Source organism: Silene latifolia, chromosome Y, assembly GCF_048544455.1.
Source record: "Silene latifolia isolate original U9 population chromosome Y, ASM4854445v1, whole genome shotgun sequence".
Classification (NCBI taxonomy): Eukaryota; Viridiplantae; Streptophyta; class Magnoliopsida; order Caryophyllales; family Caryophyllaceae; genus Silene; species Silene latifolia.
The window spans coordinates 95,061,033-95,071,508 of NC_133538.1; the positions used below are offsets into that span (position 1 = coordinate 95,061,033).

The window sequence follows — 10,476 nt, forward strand, 5'->3', positions numbered from 1 at the left end:
TAGTTGAGTCAATTGTGTTTCCAACATCTTGGTGTGAGCTAGAATGTTGTTGATGGCGGTTTCTTTTGCTTGACTATATTTTTGCATTTGAGTGAAAAACTCTTGTTGATTCTTTTGCATTTGGAGGACCGCTTTTTGAACATCAAAACCTTGGTCATTTTGGTGATTGTATGGATTTTGGTTTTGGTAACCTTGGTTTTGGTTGAAAAAGGGTCTTTGATTTTGGTTTCTCATGGGAGGTGGGGTGTATGTTGTTTGAGGGTTTTGAACATTTTGGCTTTTGTATGAGAGATTTGGATGAAACTTGGTGTTTTCATTGTAATAGTTGGAATAAGGGGTACCACTCTTGTATGCTTGGAAAGCATTCACTTGTTCATTTGTTCCCCTACATTCACCTTGGTCATGTCCCAAAGTTCCACAATTCTCACATATCCCACTTGGGATTGATGAGGATGCCGTCATGGCATTAACATGATGCTTTGGTGATTTTGAGGCTTCTTCAAGTCTAGCCATAGCATGTTCAAACTTCAAATTGATTGTGTCAATGTGAGCACTAAGTTGAGCACCCAATTGAGTAACGGAGTCCACTTCATGCCTTCCTCCTCTAGTAGCCTTGCTAGGTCTACTATATTGTGAGTTATGGACCGCCATTTCCTCAATCTTGTTCCATGTTTGATTGTCATCAACGTCGGTGAACATTCCATTTGATCCCATGTTGAGAATGTTCCTTGAATCTTCATATAGACCATTCCAAAATTATTGTATCAAGAACCACTCGCTAAGTCCATGGTGAGGACATGAGCGACACATTCCCTTGAACCGCTCCCAAGCTTCATACAAATATTCTTCATCCCTTTGCTTAAAACCCGTAATTTGAGCTCTTAGCATGTTAATCTTTTCCGGTGGGTAGAACTTTTTGTAGAAAGCTAGAGCCAACTTCTTCCAAGAATCAATTCCGAGAGTGGCCTTATCAAGGCCCTTCAACCATTGTTTCGTGGTGCCGATTAGAGAAAAGGGAATTAAGACCCATCGAATTTGGTCTTGAGTCACACAGGTTTGAGAAATCGCATCACAATAGTCACAAAAGGTTTCCATATGAGAATGAGGGTCTTCACTAGGCATCCCCCCAAATTGGCTCCTTTTGACTAATTGGATAAAGGCGGATTTGGCAATAAAATTTCCGGTCAAATGTTGTGGTGTGGGAGTACCATTGGGTAGGTTCTCCTCGGTGGGTACGGAATGTGATGAAAATTTAGGCATTGTAGGTTGATTTTGTGGGGTATCTTGTGTTGGGTTCTCCTCACCTTCTCTTGCAAAAGGGTTGATGAACTCAATAGTTGGTTGAACAACCTCACTAATACCTCTCAAATTCCTCCTAGCAAATCTCCTATTGTTTGTCAAGGTCCTTTCAATTTCACGGTCAAAATGTAACAAATAACTTGTGACCTTGTAGACATGCAAAATATCAAACAACTCGAAAACAATTAGAACAAACCTTGAGGAGTTTTACTTCCCCAAGACAAAGAAAGACACAACTAATAACAATATAACAAAATCTAAATCAAGTTAACACCGTCCCCGACAACGGCGCCATTTTTGATCGGTCCGTTTCGTGTTCACAATTTAGCAGATGTTGTCGTTGGGTCACGTCCGAATCAAAACACAATTTATAGCTTCACAAACAACTCTATAATTAGTAAAGAGGCAAGTAAAGGTCGGATCCCAAGGGACGGGAATTGAGATGAGATTTCTATTGAAACTAGTGGTGTCTTAGGGGTGTCACAATTTGGGTTGATGTAGAAGGTCACTAAACTAAAATAGCAATGGAAGTAAATAAGCAAGATGAATTAAAAGGGTTGCAAACAATTGATAAAAAGCACTAGGGTGTCATGGGGTCATAGGGGAATCATGGGAATTGATCATACAAACATGTTCTCAAATTATAAGCAAGCAATTATTGTTGTGATAGATTGAGTTGGGTTATATCTTACAATCCTAGGAAAGTTTGGGTCCCGGAGCCGAATCGATTAGATTGTACAACACCTACAAGTCAACTTAGTCTTCCCTACTCAACAACATGCATGGTCTAATGAGACTCGAGTTGGTTTATGTCTTACAAGTCTCATTGAAAAGATAGGTGATGGGTAAAAAATGCAAGGATTCATAGGCTCACATTTCATCAAACATAACATGTGCATGAGTTGAGATCAAAACAAGCAACCAAATAAACCATGAAAGCATATTAATTTAAGCATGAATCATTCCCCATGTTGGTTTCCCCTAATTACCCATTAACCCTAGCTAGGTCACTACTCACTCATTATCATGTTGATCATGCTAGCAAGGTTGTCAATCATACCAACAAAAGGAAACATGATGAATAAATGAAAGTAATTGACAATAATTAAAGAGGGATTAAGAGAATTATACCTACTAATGATTCCAATAATAAAGCAAAGAATAAAAGAAGTACTTGATGCTTGATTGAGAGGTTGTCAATCTCCCAATAATAACCCAAATAATCTTCAATTACCCAAAATAAAGGATGAACAAAAGAGAGATTAAGGAAATAAAACTTGTATTAGAACTTGATTAATTGTTGATTACAACACTAAAGAGAGATTTGATTGATATTAACTACTCTAAATATTGATAAGAAGAACCTACTCTTCTAATTAGACTAATAGGGTATTTATAGTGGAAATTAGGTAGATGCATTAGGGTTAACTAAAGGCTAAACTAGTAATTACACTTTTTAGATTGAGCAGGGAGGAGCCGGTATTTTTCGAAGGAAGGGCTTCTTTCTTTGTATCTTGGAGAAGACGAAATTTCGCTGTACTGGAATCCGTGCGTATTGGAGTTGGGACGGGCGGATTCAGGCGTGGGAAGACGAGCGTCTTCAGGAGAATCCGGGCGGATTCTGGGCTGCTAACCCGGGCGTCTTTGGAAGAAGACGCACGGATTGTGCTTGTGGAGGACGGACGGATTGTGGGCAATCCCTCGGATTGTAGCTCAGCACGATTTCTTCTTCTTTTCTTCGCTTTTCTTCCTAAAATCCTTGGGGATTTCCTCGGGGATGCAAGGATCCTTTCTCAACATTGCTCATCTACTATCATATGTACAAAGGCCTTCTAATCTTATCTCTCCTTGATGCTTGGTCATTGAATTCAATCAATTTAGTCTTGTTTTGCCATGAAAATGCAAGATTTGCATTCCTTTCCTACCAAGGGATCAAAATCTCAAAGAATATGCAAAACAAAGAACTAAAGACAATAAATGACCCAAATATGCACTAAAAAGCATGGGAACAAGGCTAATTCGGGGGCTAAATATGTGCTAATTATGGTCACATCATCTATTAATGTCATCCCTAATGCTATTTATGAAAAACTCAAACTTGGACCTTTGAAAGACACTAGTGTAGTAATTCAACTGGCTGATAAGTCTAGTGTCTATCCTAAGGTGGTTGTAGAGAATGTCATGGTTGGTGTTGGTAAGTTAGTCTTTTCGGCTGACTTTTATGTTCTTGACATGAAAAGTGAGAATGATGTTATCCCCGTCTTATTGGGGAGACCATTCTTGAAGACTGTAGGGACTAAGATTGATGTCTTAAAAGGGTCTCTTACCATGGAATTTGATGGAACCGTTGTTAAATTTGAAATCAGTAAACCATCATCCCACTCTCCTACAATTCACTCATTATGTATTATATACACTTTTCCTAACCATAATTTATCTAAGTGCCGGAAGTCTCATATTCCGAGCAAGGAGTCTACTGTTTTTCAGGAATCCACTCCTAAGGATCAAAGGTGTGTTATCTTATGGGATCGTCGCTAGGATACAGAGGCATCTAGAGGTAAGAAGAAGGCTTGGTTTGATAAATTAATTCGCCGGAAGGGCTCCGAGAAAGGTGTGTAAACTATCCATGTAAAATCATGCTTTCGTTCTTCATCTTGTATTCATGTTGGTAAGTCAAGGTAACTTTTCTCTGCAAGCTTAAGTCGGGTGGTTTTACAACTCCGCGAGATGTTGAGCCAACGACGTTAAACAGCAGCGCTTCTGGGAGGCAATCCATAGATTTGTGTGTGTAATTTTTGAAGAAAAAACCAAAACTCAAAAACCAAAAAAAAAAAAAAAAAATCGGAACTGCCTTGACTTCTGGTGTTTGGCGACATAAGAAAGGATACATAGAAGGTCAGATGGGTAGGATAGAGGCTATGGTGTGGTGTTACCGTGGTGCGTTGTTGTGGGAACCTTGATTTTGCGGTTCGATGGTTTGTTGATTTGGTGTAAAGGAGATTAGGATTGACCATGTAAGCTCGGAGTTGTAGAAATATTTTTTTAATGTGCAATCTGTTGCTGGCACATATATTTTAGAGCTACTTGGTCGTTGGTTAGGATCGGAGTAATAAGGGGCATTAGTCTTCTTTGGTTGCTCTTATCTTTTGTTGGCCTTGTGTGATGGTGCTTTATGGAGCATGCTAATGGCCAAGTGTGGGGAGGAGGTGTGGTGTGTGGATTGTTCTATTTCATGTGGTGTTAAGGTATGCTTGATTGTTTATGTCGTCATTGCGTTTTCCATGAGGTATGTTTTCTCCTTCCTTTTTATCGTGTCATATGCAAAATTGAGGACAATGTTTCATTCAAGTGTGGGGAGGGAGAATAGTTCCGATTGTAACTTATTGTACTTGTGGGGTGTGATTTTAATTCCGTTATTTATTTCAGCAAAAAAAATGAATGAAAAAAAAGAAAGAAAAACATGAATCTCAGCTTGGTAAAAACCCGCAAGGGTGCCTAGGCAAGATTGGGATGTGGCCGAGGACGGAGTGAAAACCCGAAAGAGCGCTCCGGGTAAAATGAAGAATCGAGTTGCCTGCCACTGAGAGTAGTTGTGAGATGAAAAAAAATGATAAGCTAGAGTGAAAACCAGCAATGGCGGGCTCTCTAGGCAAAATGAGAGATTTAGGTAAAAGAAAAAATTCTTCCGATGTTATTTTGATCTGTGGTTGTTGTGTTGGAGACCATCTTAAAAGAGTTTCATTGTAAGTCTTCTTTGCTTTCGTACACTTCTGGGGATCGGTGTTGGTATAAACTTATAATGGGTGCTTTGAGTTTACTCGAGGATGAGTAAAGATCTAAGTGTGGAGAAGTTGATGAGACGGTTTTAGTATGTATTAAGAGGGTCGAATTAGTGAAGTTCAAGTGACAAAGGCGGTCCTTAATGAATTATAATGGTATAATGCTTGAAGTTGTAACGTTGGCGGAACTTGGATCCAAATATTGAAGATGAAGCTTGGAAACGATGAAGAAGAGCTTTTTGGTCGGTTTTACATGTTTGAGATGGAGTCCAAGTCTTAGGATAGGTGGGCCCGAAAACCTATGAAGATACCTTGAGATGTGTGTGCTTGACTCAAGAATATGTCGCACTATTCATGCGCGCATACGACAAAGAGAGAGGAGCTGGCAGCAGGGTTTTTCGCGACTGACGTTCGACCAAGGCGCGACCTACATTTGACACCTATTTGTGCTTTGGTCGTGTAATTCAGCATCGTTAGACTCATGCTTGTTTATTTAGTTTACTCGGTTTGTTCCGAGACTCGTTTTGACTTTGGTTACGAAGTTGACTTTCTTTAGGAGAGTATTAAACTCTTTATTTCAGTTTTAGAAATTACTTTTACAATTCTGGAAGAAAACCTAATTATTTTAGATCTAGTGTGACACCCCCATACTCCAAGTGCCTTATCAGGACCACTCAGGTATAAAGATGTCACCATCTCGGTTTCCCGAGGCAATCATAATCAAGAGACAATGAAGAAACAACATTTAAATAGCATAATGTTTAAATGAGTAAATACAATCCAAAACCAACTGCCAAAATATGGTTTACATGATCTCAAAACAACTGTCTAAAAACTATTAAAACTACAACGGAAGACTCTATCATCTGATGGCGACACATCCCAGCTATCCCTTGTATCTCGACTCATACCTGCTCAACAACTGCTCACCATCCCTGAATGGATCACCACAGTTTTTAAAACAATTAAGCGGGGTCAGTACTAACCACACAATTTACATAACTCAACAAAACAACACACAACACAGCTCAGTCGTCACAGATATATTCCGAACTCCATCACCAACTCCACAATACTGACTACATACTAAAGTGTGTAGCCCTTCCAGAGTACCCATCGCAACAGGTTAATCCTCGCCGCCAGTGGGGGACCGCAGCCGTTCCCACCTAAGCCCCGCTCATCTCCATCGAGCGATAAACCCAGTTCGATTAATGTGCACATCCCTTCTGTGGCGGGTTCCACAGAAGGCGAATAATGGGCGTGAAGCCACTCCCGCAAGTGACTCCACTCAGCCAGGGACGCACCCCGATAAACACAGACAGATACAATCAATCACAACTACTAATCAGCAAGCAAACCCAACAACCGTCACAATACTCGTACGATAATATTCAATAATCACAAATCACAACCAACACATCATGTGACTAATACTGAGTAGGGAAACCCCACCTGGAATGCAATACAATCAGACGGTCTCAACAGCTGTTATCAAAACTCCTCTTCTACGAATCCTCCTCTTAACATATGATCATACAATTACTAACAATCATAAAAGACAACAAAACCCCCAAACCCTCAAATTAAGGTTTAAACAAACTTAATAAAATACTATAAAATTGGTACGTAGATCTTACCCTCGACGCAAGGATCACAAGAATGTAGAGAATGATGAATTCCGACCTCTCAAGCTCCGGGATTTGTCAATAATGCAAAAGATGCAAAGTACGTAGGTTGAAATCTCTTTTGAAGTAATTAGGTTTGATAGAAGTGTGTAGTGTTGATGACGAAAAGCTTTATATACCTATTCGCATTATTAACAAAACCCGACAAAACATTACCCGTAAACCGAGCTACTCGATCGAGCAACTAACGTACTCGATCGAGTGGCGCTTACTCGATCGAGTGCCCAGGCTACTCGATCGAGTACCCTACAGGCATAACACTGTTTTAAAATTCAAAACATCCTTACTCGACAGAGTAAAGCCCACTCGATAGAGTACCCAGAGGCTCATAAAACCATAGTATTACAGTCTTCCCTCCTTAAAAAGAACTTCGGCCCCGAAGTTCAAACCACAACAAAGAAAAGACATACTATAACACTCCCGACACAACAACCCAAAACAAAACTCAACATAAAAGCATGCTACCAACCAAACTCAACCCGACTCAAACCATTACTAACCATACAGACACAACACAAATGATGTAAAAACTCTTAAAACTCTTTGCGATCATCTCCTACCCCCCCTAAAAGAAACAAGGTTACATCCTCGTAACCATACATACCTGATAAAAAAGTAACGGATAGCGCTCTCTCATGGACTCCTCTGCCTCCCATGTAGCTTCCTCTACCTCATGATTAGACCAAACGATCTTAAGCAAAACTGTCTAAGATCTCAAAAGGTCCTATGAACTTCTGAATCAACTTGCCTTTCTTCTCAAATCTCATAACCCCACGCATAGGAGACACTTTCAGAAGAACCTTGTCCGCAACCTGAAACTCTATATCCCGGCAATGTAGATCTGCATAACTCTTTTGCCTATCCTGAGTCGCTCTCATCCTTTCCCTGATCATCTTAATCTTCTCGACCATCTCATGTACCATCTCTGGTCCTAGAACAACTGCCTCAGCACTATCGTCCCAACAAATCGGACTCCGATATCTCCTCCCATATAAAGCCTCAAACGGTGCCATGCCAATACTGGTGTGATAGCTGTTGTTGTAAGAAAACTCAATGAAATCTAATCTCTGCTCCCAGCTACCACCAAAATCCATCACACAAGCTCGTAACATATCCTCAAGAGTCTTGATTGTTCTCTCAGTCTGACCGTATATCGCAGGATGAAATGTTGTACTCATCTTCAATGTTGTTCCCAAAGATTCCTGCAACTCTTTCCAAAACCTTGAGATAAATCTCGCATCTCTGTCAGATACTATGTCCTTAGGCACTCCATGCAATCTCAATACATGTTTCCGATAAGCCAAAGCTAATTGTGCCTTGGTCTAATTGTGCCTTGGTCCATGTATCTTTCAATGGCACAAAATGAGCTGACTTGGTCAGTCGATCCACTATTACCCATATCATGTTGTTACCCTGTTGAATCTTAGGCAAACCCACGATAAAATCCATAGAAATGGATTCCCACTTCCACTCAGGTATCTCTAAAGACTGAATCTTACCTTGTGGTCATCGCTGTTCCCCTTTAACTCCCTGGCATGTCAAACAACGGGCCCTGAAACTCAAATTTTTGTCTCTTTCTTCATCCCGTGCCACCGAACGTGTTCTTTAAATCCTTGTATAGCTTGTCACCACCTGGATGCACTGATTATGGTGTACAATATGCCTCTGTCATGATTGTCTTTTTCAGCTCCTCATCATTAGGGACACACCACCTCCCATCAAACCTCAAACTACCATCTGAATGAATAGAGAATCTAGACACTGTCCCTTTCTCTACTCCAGCTCTCCACTCAACCATCTTAGGATCCATAGCCTGTTTACCTCGAATATCATCATAAAGATCAGGTTGCACTATCAAATGTCCCATGACATCCCCTCTCTGAATCATATGTATCCCAAACTTCCCCACCTCGTCTCTCAACCTCATCAAAGATAAAGCTGTACACAAAGAATGTACACTCTTCCTGCTCAAGGCATCAGCAACAACATTGGCTTTCCCTTCATGGTAGATAATATCCATGTCATAATCGCCAATCAGCTCCATCCACCTCCTCTGTCTCATGTTCAACTCCTTTTGAGTGAAGATGTACTTGAGACTCTTGTGATCATAAAATACCTTAAAGGTCGCCGCATAAAGGTAATGTCTCCAAATCTTGAGAGCAAACACCACTGCACCGAACTCTAGATCGTGTGTAGGATAATTCTCCTCATAAGGCTTCAATTGCCTAGAACATAGGCAATCACTTTACCGTTCTGCATCAACATACATCCCCACCCATTCTTTGAGGCATCTGTATAAACCTCAAAGTTCTCACTCCCTTCAGGCAATGCTAAGATAGGAGCTGTGGTCAAACGCTCCTTTAATGTTTAGAACGCCGTCTCACAACTCTCATCCCAACGAAACCTGTTCTCTTTCCTCATCAACGCTGTCATAGGTCTAGCAATCTTGGAGAAATCCTTCACGAACCGTCTGTAATATCCTGCTAAACCTAAGAAACTCCTGATCTTAGCAACATTCTTTGGTGCTTCCCACTTGGTCACTGCCTCAATCTTTGTCGGATCCACAGCTACCCCATCCTTAGGGATCACATGCCCCAGTGTAGATACCCGATATCTGCTGAGACTCCAACAAACACCCGATGATTATCGGACTACAACATGTTTCGGGATCGCAGCGTTTGATCGACAGTTTGTGTACAACTTTACGTCGGAAAAATTAAAACGATTTCGAAAACAAAACATTTATAAATATTTCAAAAATACCTGGAGTGTTTAATGCACGGCGACGGGGTCACGATGACACTAACTAGAGTCAAAACCGACACCGGACCAAAAACCGACTCAAAAATCCGAATCCCGACTCCAACAACAAGTCAAACCGAGTCAACCACAAAAACAAAATATCTCAAAGCCTTATATGCTAAGTTTTCCCGAATTCATGTTGGTCAAGTACCAAACATGTGACTACAAAACCTAGGATAGAACAAATCATGATTGCGTTTATTGTGAAAGCGACAACACAACTCGAAGACCCGCGGCATGGCTCGCGCCTCTTTGAGCAGCCCAGGTGGCCACGTCACTCAAAACTCACACAACCACTCATTCTTCTATAAATACCCTTCAAATGCCACCCATTTGAGACTTACGCGAGTGTCCGTCCCCCACTTTTCTCCCTTAAAATTCTCGACTCGACTTCTAAAGTCACAATCCGACGCGTGTTTACGACCTACCGATAAAAAAACACAAGCCTTACACATTGTTTGGTACCGTCATCGTGCATTAAACCACTTGACCTACCACTTCGACCACTACACCATCACTAAACTTTTAAAACACTCTTTACTTACCAAAACGGTTTTAAACCAAGTTTTTTCCGATCAAACAAGTTGTTACACTTACGTCGGTCACTCGCCATAACCAAACATGTAAGTATGAGGGTGTAAAAATCCTCTTTTATTATGTTTTCATTTGTTTCATGACTTTAACATGCTAAAACATGCATAACATGAACCAAAACATGGGATAAACGAGCCAAATCCGATTTTTGGTCTGAGGCAGAAGCCCCTTAGGTCGCCAAATGGCTCGCGCCTAAATAGGGTGCTCAGACCAGAGATCAACCGTGTTTGTTCTCGTCATTTCCCTCAACCCATTTTTCATATTTGTAATCGGTTTTTACCATTTCAAGTATTTTCGAAACCTTTTTGTTTCATTTC

General features: G+C 40.7%; 1 non-coding gene across 1 annotated transcript; it reads left to right on the forward strand.

The window, feature by feature from the left end:
• Positions 1–781: 781 nt before the first annotated feature.
• LOC141637050 (small nucleolar RNA R71) lies at positions 782–888 on the forward strand. Its single transcript, XR_012541614.1, has one exon. It is a non-coding gene; the product is annotated as a small nucleolar RNA R71 (small nucleolar RNA).
• The last annotated feature ends 9,588 nt before the right edge of the window (positions 889–10,476 follow it).